At 39.6% G+C, this 10474-nt stretch overlaps 1 pseudogene; it reads right to left on the reverse strand.

Moving 5' to 3' along the window:
- Positions 1-1088: 1088 nt before the first annotated feature.
- Positions 1089-3509, reverse strand: LOC141844395 (uncharacterized; annotated as a pseudogene).
- Between the last annotated feature and the right edge of the window lie 6965 nt (positions 3510-10474).

Genomic DNA, 10474 nt, shown 5'->3' on the forward strand with positions numbered 1-10474 from the left:
GTGAAGAGCAACAATATCTCTAGTGATATCTCTGGAGGGACAAATTTATTTTCCTGATTTTTTTTTGGAACATCTTTAGACGTACGAGTGTCAAATTTGAGTTGATTTTTTTTTTTTAAAAAAAAACTTCTTCATCAGTGGCCAGAGAAGAATATAACTATATTACAGTGAGGAATAAGCTTAACATTTGCCTTCAAAAATAACCATGAACTGGTCCTTCGTTTTGGGCTTAGGTCAGGACTGCGGGTCTTATTTAATAAAAGGAAAATGGAGATTGATTTAGCTAGATGGATCTATAAATTTGTAAATCAGGAACACTCCAACTCATTGAAACGACCCAAGACAACTATCATGTAGAAGCCCAAGTGTCCACGTATTTCTACTCCATTCACAGAGGTAACTAGTTGGTTCGGCTCCACAGAAATTCTCCATTGACCGCTAGATAAATCTTAAAAACACAGATGGATCATAGGGATGACCAGTACCACGAGTAATTTGAACGCCACATACATCTATTTGCAGAAGAAAAAGAAAATACATTTATTTGCATTGTATGAAAATCAAACCTGTGTTGCTTGAGAAATTCATCCTTCTGTTTACCATTGCATCAAACCCCGGAGGCTCCAAGACAGCTATCATTATAGCAAAAAGTGAAATCTACCCTCCAACGCCCCACACTCTAAGACAGCTATTATGATCTTACTCCATGTTACAACAACCACCATGATTGGTACTATATGTTTATCGTCACGCCTGTTTACAGCAAAATAGTGAAACTCGTACAATTTGTCCTGATCATTTCCCTTTCCATGCACCTGTGGATGACTAAGCTTCTGAAAATGCTACATGGTTTTATTCCATCCACCTCAGCAATTGTATCATCTCGTAAAGTAACCCGAAATGCAAGACTAAATCGACAATAACTTTGAAGTTAGCAAAAGTTGGTCTCCATCAACTTCAACATGGATAGAAGTAGGCTAGCTAGCAAATGTTCCAACAATAAATCCACAGTCACATACATTAGGCAAATGCAACCCATCAACCACACATTAGAAGTTCAGAACCCCATGCCAGGCATGCACTCAGTAAAAAAAAAATGGAGATAAAGTTCTTGTCGCCACTAAAAAAATAGGCTTTTCACGGGAAGAAACATCAATTACAACAGCAACATTAATTAGCACCATCCTCTCCTTTCAGGAACGGCAGCATCACCCTATTACAACAACAACAACAAAATACAGAATCCCCAAAGCACATTCGGCATAACTGACAAACCAAAATAAAAAAACAGGTTTATCAACCTAAGACCCTACTATCCTTTGAAAGGATCCACCATGCACCACTGGTGGAGGATCGGATAATCAATACTCTGTGTATTAAAGAGCATTGAACAGTGATGACCCACATTACGAGGGACATCTCCGCAAGTAAACTTAATCACCTAGAAATTAGCCTCTGCATACCTATATTAATTTCAGGTCAGTCAAGATGAAGGAACTACCAGTCCGATATAGACAATTATGCTCGCTTCAAATCTCAAGCAGCAATAGCATTAAGTTTTAGCCGTCAGCAGTGTCATTGAATTTTCCCAATGCAGCAATCTTAGCCCGGTGACCCCCAACCATGATGCTCTTCCCCCTCTCCCTTTGAGGTAGCTCGCAAGCCTCACTAATAGACTCGCGTTTTATATCTGCTGGAGGGATAAAGCAATCCATGGAAAGGCCAGCAACATTAAAAGCCACCTCTTCAATAGTCCAAGCCTCCTCCATCCTGGTCTTTGAATGGCTCATGACCACTTCACCAAACCGAAAGAGAGTCACAACTGAATGACCAGAATGCGCAATCATCATGCCTTCGACAGGGCGGTAGTCATCTAGGAAGGAGTTGATTGAGGTTTCCCAGTAAACTGCATCCCCACCAGAACTTGGCTGAATCCGAGTCAGATGTGAGTCCTCGATATGGAGGAGAAGCCCAGTTTTCTGGCTAAAGTAGCCGAACAAGACATGCCTAATAACCTCAGCAGCCCCTTCGCTCCTGGACCTAAGTGTATCTGGATCTGCACAGAGCTTGAGGATGAAGCAATCCTCACCATTAATCTTTTTCTCCCCAATACATCGAGTATTAGCAAACATGCTAGCTGTGGTCAGTGGATCAAGACCCTATAATTATACAAACATAAGATCATCTGAATTAAACATACTGAATATAGCAAACGAGAATAAGTAACATACAACAGAAGCATTCCAACATGGCACATGGTGAAAAAGGTTAAACCTTCCCCCTTTGAGCTACTATACCTGAAGAGCTCTACGAAGGGGACGAACGGGACCCTTGGCAGCATGAGCACCTAACCATGGTGTGTGCCGCCAAACTAACTTGCCGTTACAACCCGCATGGACCTTATTGCCACCTACAGAGAGCTCAACATACCACATCTCAGGTACCATCTGCCAGAGAACAAATCCACCAGACTCAGCATCCTTTGTTGCGCTCCTGTTTTTTATGGCCCTGGTTGCAGTCTCAAACTCGGTAGCCACCATCCGCACCTTCCCCATTGCATATGTATTCCTAATGGAACTGAGCAGCTTGAGACCTCCTGATGCAGCAATGTACTGCTGAAGGATGTACTGCGCTGAAGAGGTCTCCTGCCACAAATAGTAACAGAACAAATGCTAGAAAGCCATCTTTAACAAGGAAGAAATCGATTGAAGATAAAAAGAATTTATCAAATCCTGGAAAGAAATGCCTCGTAATTTTTTCCCCTATCGATTCCTTAAAATATGAAATTTTATATTATTAACCAACGAATTCAAAAGTCAACATGAACAAGCATTTCATCAAAGAAAGTTACACTACCGTGATCGAAATAACCGCAGTAAATCCTATAAAAGATTATATTCTAGCAGCTAGATACTATTAAATGCGCACGACCAACATAAATCGCGTCATTAAATAAAGCGAAATTATGTAGATCCGAGAAAAATGAAATCCTTACAATGGGAGTATCCTTGATGCTGAGGTGAGGAAGCGGGTCGGTGGAGCAAGCATGGATAGGAGCGAGGGGAGCCGCCATGACGCCGAGCAGCAACCGTAGATCCGACCGTCGAAAGGAGCCAGCGGAGACAGAGACGGACGGCGCACGCGACAGCTGGTCCTTGACCCACTGTCCCCACCCACGCTCCTTCTTCGCATCCTCACCCTCCCCGTGTTCCGGCCCCTCCATCAGCGGGGTCAGACTCCCGGATCTCGGCACCGCGAGCTCCCCGCGATCCCGCGCCGCCTCCACCGCCGAGAGAACAACAGCAGCTCCGCCACCGGCGACGAGCTCCGCCGCGGGCTCTCCGACCTCGACCTCCCCCGCGATCGTGACGGAGACAGTCCCCTCGCAACCTCCTCCCTCAGCGCCGAGAAGAATCCCTGTTTCTTCTCCATCCTCCGTACTACTCGCCGCCACAAAAAACCCTAACACAAAAAAGAAAAACACGAAACAAGGAAGACTTCGCTTAAAAGAAAAACCTCCCAGGAGGCTAATAACAATTTGCTCCAGCGAACTGGAGCAACACAGCGATCGAGCTCCAAATATCGATTTTCCGCAGGGTTTATAGCGTTGCGGAAAGGGAAGGAGGAGGCGGAGTGCGGAAGAGAGAGTTCAACCCTGCCCCTCTGGTTTAATAAAAGAAGATTGAAAGCGATGGGAGAAATAATGGAAAACCCAAAAAAGCAAAAGCAGGGGTTCAATGGTAAATAAAACACAAAGCAACTTAAGCAAGGAAGCACTGAAACATGTAAAAAGACATAAAAACAAGGGCCGATACAGAAGAATCAACGCCGTACCCGCATTTGACGGCGTTGGTCACGTGAACCGCGTTTCTTCGACGACGGAAAAGCGTATCTCCGGTTCAAGAGATGCCCCGTTTGTCATGTGACAGCAGCCCATAATTATTTCCTTGTTTCTTCGATTAGATTAGATTAGATTAAATTAGTTTGGAAAGAGGGAGTTATTTTATTTTTAATTAAACAAGTATTAAATAAATAATAATGGAATGCCTTTTCTTTTCTGATGCGCCAAATGAGACAGTGACATGTCATTTTTGGGTGGTTCGAATGTTGGCTCAAATTAGGGTCGACCGGATTGGGGTCGGATATGAAATTGTCAGTCCGACTCGGGTAGTATTCGGTGGAAATGGTCCTTTCGGTTCGGGCGGACCAGAGGAGTCGCCATCAATTCCATACGTGCCATTCTTGAGGCCCCCAACTCCAGGGACAATCTTAGTTGGCCATGCAGTTCACGTTGGGATGTCACGTCGAGTTTGTCTCGTTAAAGTAAATCACATTTAATAGGTCCCTTGTTTTGTTATATAATTAATTCGTTGAAGTAAATTATATATCATTCATATGACTTTTTTTTTACTAATTAAGTATGAGCATCCATATTGATAGAAGACTGGACAGCAAATTAAATACAAGTATTAATTAGATTTCTAATTAATTAATGGATCGATGCGAGTATTCAAAGATAGCTGAAATTTTATAGAAATAACACCCTGTTGTCCTATTTTTGCACGTGACTAAAACATGGGATCCCGTCACCCTTTCAGTTAAATTATATATAATTTTGTGTTTTCATGCTTAATTAGTGGAACCGATCGAGTCCTGTCCATGGAGGTAGAATATTAGTAAATTGATCATACTTATTGGACAATTAATATAATACAACACGTCGATCGGTTGAATAGCTAGTGTCTCGCACATCGCATATATAATATATATCGTCATCACCGTCACTATTATTGATATTGTTATTACTCCAGATTCTCTACCTATAAAACATGTGGATATGTATACCTGCAACCTATATATATTATTAAGAAGTTTGGACGTACTAGAATTGTTTACATATAAATAATATTATTGCATTAAGCCATTAACATACAGTAAGAATAGAATAGTTGGAATATAATTAGTTAGTTGAAAAATATTGTTTGTCGTGTAACGCAGCTTATACAACAACTGCAGACTAAGATTCTTGCGGAAAAACTATTGAATTAATTATATATATATATTCTGGATAATCGGAGTAGAATATATATGTATTTCGTTCATCGTTCTAGCTAGCTTCTTCAGTTGAGTCTGCTCTGAGAATATAATCCAACCAACATGTAGCATTAACGCCGCCGTAGATTGCGGCGGTGGGGTTTGTCGTATTGAGGTGGCTGAATTGTTCCATCGATGTTCTTCCTGTCCCCCACAGCAAAATCCAACTGGAAAATTTTCAAAGCGTGACATCATTTGGAAGGATGCATGGAATGAAAAGAGCGTGCGGTTGGTGGATCGACTTTAATTTTCTTTCTTTCTTTCTGCGGCGATAGATCGATACTGTCATTGTTTTGCCAGCTGATAATTAATTAAAAACTGTCTTTTATTTTATAATCATATAAAGGATATGTTTTATCTAAATTATATTAATTAATTATTATATATCCACGACGATCTATAATTTTACATACTTTGAATGAATCAGATATCATAATTATCAGGTTAATCCCTATATATTATGAATATAATTAAGCTTCGACCAGGATTTATATAGTCAAAGGTGAAGCTAAGCGAAGTGTACTGGGCCAGCTAAGCTATGAATTAAGTCGAGGCACAGGCGCACAACTCACTTTATCACATGACAATAAGCATGCATGATGCATGCATGCATATATATATATAACAGATTAAAGCGATCGAGCAATCAGCTTTATGTTAATTATTAATAATATATCGTGACGTTGATTTTATTAAATCGACACAGTACTTCTCTCTCTCTCTGCACGTTGACCATTAGCTTTTTCTATGACACATCACATCAAGTTAACAACTAGCTCTGCAGTTTTTAATTAATTTTCTACTTGGAGTTTTAATTTCAAAAGATCATTAAAACTTTTCAGAAGTTTTTCTTACATCAGATTATTCATCAGGAAGTGGGTGTGGGTGTGGGTGTGGGTGTGTGGATGAAGGTATCAGATACCTCTACGGACGCCACATGCATATGAATGGCTAGCTTTACACATTCTATCGCTTTAATTCGCTATATATGTTCCTTGTGTCATATATCTATCAATTTTAAGGAACAGCTGAGACCGCGTATATGGATTGGAAAGCTAAGCCACTTAATGGAACATTATAAAGGAGGAGCATGGGGATATATAATGGAGTCCTGCTAGCTGCATTATCCGGCATGGCTCATCTGCCACCATCTTTTGCTTGTTCCTATGCGCTCGATCGATCGCTTTTATGATGCTTGGAGTGGAAACATAACAAAGAGAGAGAGGTACGTACGTACAGTTCTTGATCAGTTGAGTAGGTTGCAAGCAATAAGTTACTGATGCAACAGAACAATTAATTAATTAATTAATTAAATAGGCCATCACTAGGCACATTCCTATTGCTCTACAGAGGAATCGATCACTGTGTATTAGGCAAGTACTTATTCCTAATTAAGTTTGTTAAAGTTTGAGTTGGTGGTTAATTGATCTAGAATGCGACGAAGACTGGAGTTAAACATGAAAGGATCCACGAACAGTACTACTCATCATTAATTATATATGTCATCGACCTTATGCACTCGCATTGGAAAATGCTGGTGTTAGCTAATTAGACTCAGGCATTTCTGCAAACAACTACCACTACAAAAAAATAGGTATTTTGTGACGAACTTTTGGGACGAAAAAATTTCGTCGCCAATTAGCAACGAAATTTAGGACAAATCCATATTTTGTTGCTAATCTGCAACAAATTTTGCGACGAATCCAATATTAGTCGTTAATTTAGCAACTCAATCAATTCGTTGCTGAGTTCGTTGTAAAAAATTAATCGTCGCTAAATTAGTCGCAATTTGGCAACGAACCAGATTTTCGTCGCCAAATTGGCGACGAAAATCTTGTTCGTCGCCAAATCGGCGACGAATATGATTGTTCGTCGCCAATTTGACGACGAAAATCCTGTTCGTCGCTAATTTGGCGACGAAAATCCTGTTCGTCGCCAATTTTGGCGACGAATTTGATTGTTCGTCGTCAATTTGGCGACGAACAAGATTTTTGTCGCCAATTTGACGACGAATAATACAATTCGTCGTCAATTTGGCGACGAACAATCAAATTCGTCGCCAAAATTGGCGACGAACAGGATTTTCGTCGCCAATTTTGTAACAAATGCTGGATTCGTCCCAAAATTAGGGACGAATTCTGGATTCGTCTCAAAATTAGGGACGAATTTTGGATTCGTCCCAAAATTAGGGATGAATCTAGATTTCGTCGTGAAATTTCGGGACGAATTCTCTGGATTCGTCCCAATTTTGGGACAAATTTAGGGACGAATCTAGAATTCGTCGCAAAAATTAGCGACCGAATCGGCGTTCGGTCGCTAAATTAGCGACCGAATTCCAGTCGGTCGCTAAATTAGCGACCGAACTCCGATTCGGTCGCTAAATTATAATTTAAAAAATTGGTTTATAGGGATGAAATTTTACGACGAACGGAGAATTCGTCGCCAAATTGGCGACGAAATTTGCAACGAAACCGAGTTTCGTCCCCAAATTTCCCCGATTCCCGCTCCTTGCCCATAATTTTGATACAACTTGGCGACGAAATCTTGTTTCGTCGCCAAATCGGCGACGAATACCTTGTTCGTCGCCAAATTGGCGACGAAATTGGGGACGAAAGCGATTTGTCGCAAAAAAACTTAAGTAAAACCTAGCTGTCGTCTCCTCTTTTCTTCTCGCACGCGAACAACCCTCTCTCTCTCGCCGATCTCTCGCACGCGAACAACCCTCGCCGATCTCTCGCCGAATTTCTCTCCCTCGCCAGCGGATCTCTCTCTCTCACCGCCGGATCTCTCTCCCTCGCCGCCGGATCTCTCTCTCACCGATCTCTCACCGGATCTCTCTCCCTGGTCGCCAGATCTCTCTCCCTCGGCGCCAGATTCCTCCGTAAGGTTGCTCCTTCCTTTTTCCTATTATTTTTCTGTGTTTTTTGGCGCCGGCGCCGGTGGAAAGAGATGGTCGCCGTCGGCCGTCGCTGGCCTGTCCCTGGCCGCCGTCAGCCGTCGCTGGCCGCCCTTGGCCGGCGCTTCGGTGAGAACTATGTTCAAGAGTTGGTGGAGAAGGCTCCTCAGGTTTCCGTTTCTCTTCCGCATATTTTTCCTTTTTTTCCTTCACCTGAAAACTAGAATTTGGTGCGTGTATGTTTTGTTCATGATTGGTTGGGGTTGTTTATAATTGAAAGAGCTTAGTATCCTGTTATTTTTCTATATTGGGTGAGATCGATATGGTGTGACTTTCTATTGTTTTGCTTTTGAATAATTGGTTCTAGAATCGCCTTTAGCTCGACAAAACCGTAGATAACTTAAGAAGACAATGATCTGGTGTGCTGTTGTGAAATTTTAATTATTCTACTCTTTCAAATTCCTGTTGTGTTTGAGAAGCCCATTAGAATTTGGTGGATTAACATTGAGAATTATCTATTCTACTAAAAGAAGGCTAGAAACTCAAGAACAATTGCAACATGTTCAATTAGGATAGTCCTCATTTGCTATGTTGAGACAGAGTTCAAGTAAAGACTAGCTATTAGATTTACATATAATTTTTCTGGGACAACCTAATGTCTAAGATTAGGTTGGAATGTGATAAATTCTGCATACATAAACTATTATTTGAGAAGCATATAAGCTGAAGTGTTGTAATTTTGGCATGGATCATTACAGTTATCCTTGTCTAACTTAATGGCAATTTTGAGATTTTTATCATCAGCCTTTCATATAGCAGGTCTTTGCGTGAGTGTTGACTTATATTGAAATTACTTGTATCAGCTAGATATTTATTAAATGCTTTATAGTGTTTTATTAACCACACTCATAAAAATTTAAATTAGTTCTTATTTCTACAGCTTCCACCAGACATTGAGTGGCATTTCATTGGGAACTTGCAAAGCAACAAAGTGAAAACACTTCTTGGTATCAACTATTCTTTTGATATCTGAAGTTATCTTTGTTAATTTATTTAAATAAATCACGTGCATGGTTGTGCAGATTGACAAGAAATTGCATCTTCATTTGATCAACACACTTAGTTTATATTATATATTTTAAGTTTGCCTTTTTTTTTTTGCTTTTTTGTTGAGTCTTATTGGGTCTTTGTTTTTGATATTCCTGAAGCTTGTAGATGCAAGACAATCCCAGCTCATTCAGGATAGGAATAACATAGGAACTAACCACTGTATTGTACTTGCTCGTACAGGATAGGTGGTGATCCTTCATGAGTTTTTTTGTGTATGCATTTTTTTAAGCATTATTTTATTTATTTAATATGCATTTTATTACAGCTACAAGTTAATAATTTATATATTGTTAATAATACTGTTTGTTTTTTGTTAAATAAGTTTTGATAAACAAATAAAAAAAAAGGTTAGTCTTTACATATTTAATTTATAGGTTTTAGTATTAGTTTTAATTTTAAGAATGATACTTTCTTTTTATCTTATTTTTCTATGTAGGCGAAGACAAGATAGTGACGAAGAATCAAGCAGAGTTTCCGGCGGACCACGATGATCTCTTCTATCTTGTCTTTATATATCTTCTGATTTATTTGTACCAGTACTTTGTAGCTTCTTTCCTGTATTATGATGATGTGACTTGGTTAGACTTATAGACATGTACATACATGTCTAATGTAGTTATTTGCTGGATTGTATTATGAGTTTTATGGATTGTAGATGTTATGAATATTTGGATGTTATGGATATGGATGATTTGGATGTTATGGATTCATGTATGTTATGGATATTTGGATGAAATGAATGGATGTTATTGCTTTATTTGTATTGGATTTGATATGCTTGTTTATTACATGTTACATGTATTTATGAATCGATCCGATTGGATCGATATTGTTTGTATATACAGGATAATCACCAAAATAAATATTGCATTGATTTTTTTTTTGCAACGAAATCTGCGACGAATATAGGATTCGTCGTCAATTGGCGACGAAATTAGCAACGAAAACTAGTTCGTCACAAATATATCGTCAATTTACTATTTATCGAAATTTACAACGAATTTTATATTCGTTGTCAAATTCGTCGACAATTGGCGACGAATCCAAAATTCGTCGCCAATTGGCGACGAATTTATTTTCGTCGCCAATTGGCGACGAATCCATTTTCGTCGCCAATTGGCGACGAATTTTGAATTCGTTGACAATTGGCGACGGAAATAAATTCGTCGCCAATTGGCGACGAATTTGGCAACGAAATTTTAGTTTCGTCGCAAATTTTTGCGACAAATGTGGATTTTTCGACGCAAATTTTTGGCGACGATTTTATAGCAACGAAAATTATTCGTCGCAAATTTCGTTGGAAATCTTTTTGCGATGAATTTTTTGACAAAATTCGTCGTAAATTTCGTCGCAGAATGCTTTTTTTTTTTTTGT

Source organism: Curcuma longa, chromosome 1 (assembly GCF_044706935.1).
Source record: "Curcuma longa cultivar G26 ecotype Majalengka, Jawa Barat chromosome 1, ITB_CL_G26_1.1, whole genome shotgun sequence".
In the NCBI taxonomy this organism is placed as follows: domain Eukaryota; kingdom Viridiplantae; phylum Streptophyta; class Magnoliopsida; order Zingiberales; family Zingiberaceae; genus Curcuma; species Curcuma longa.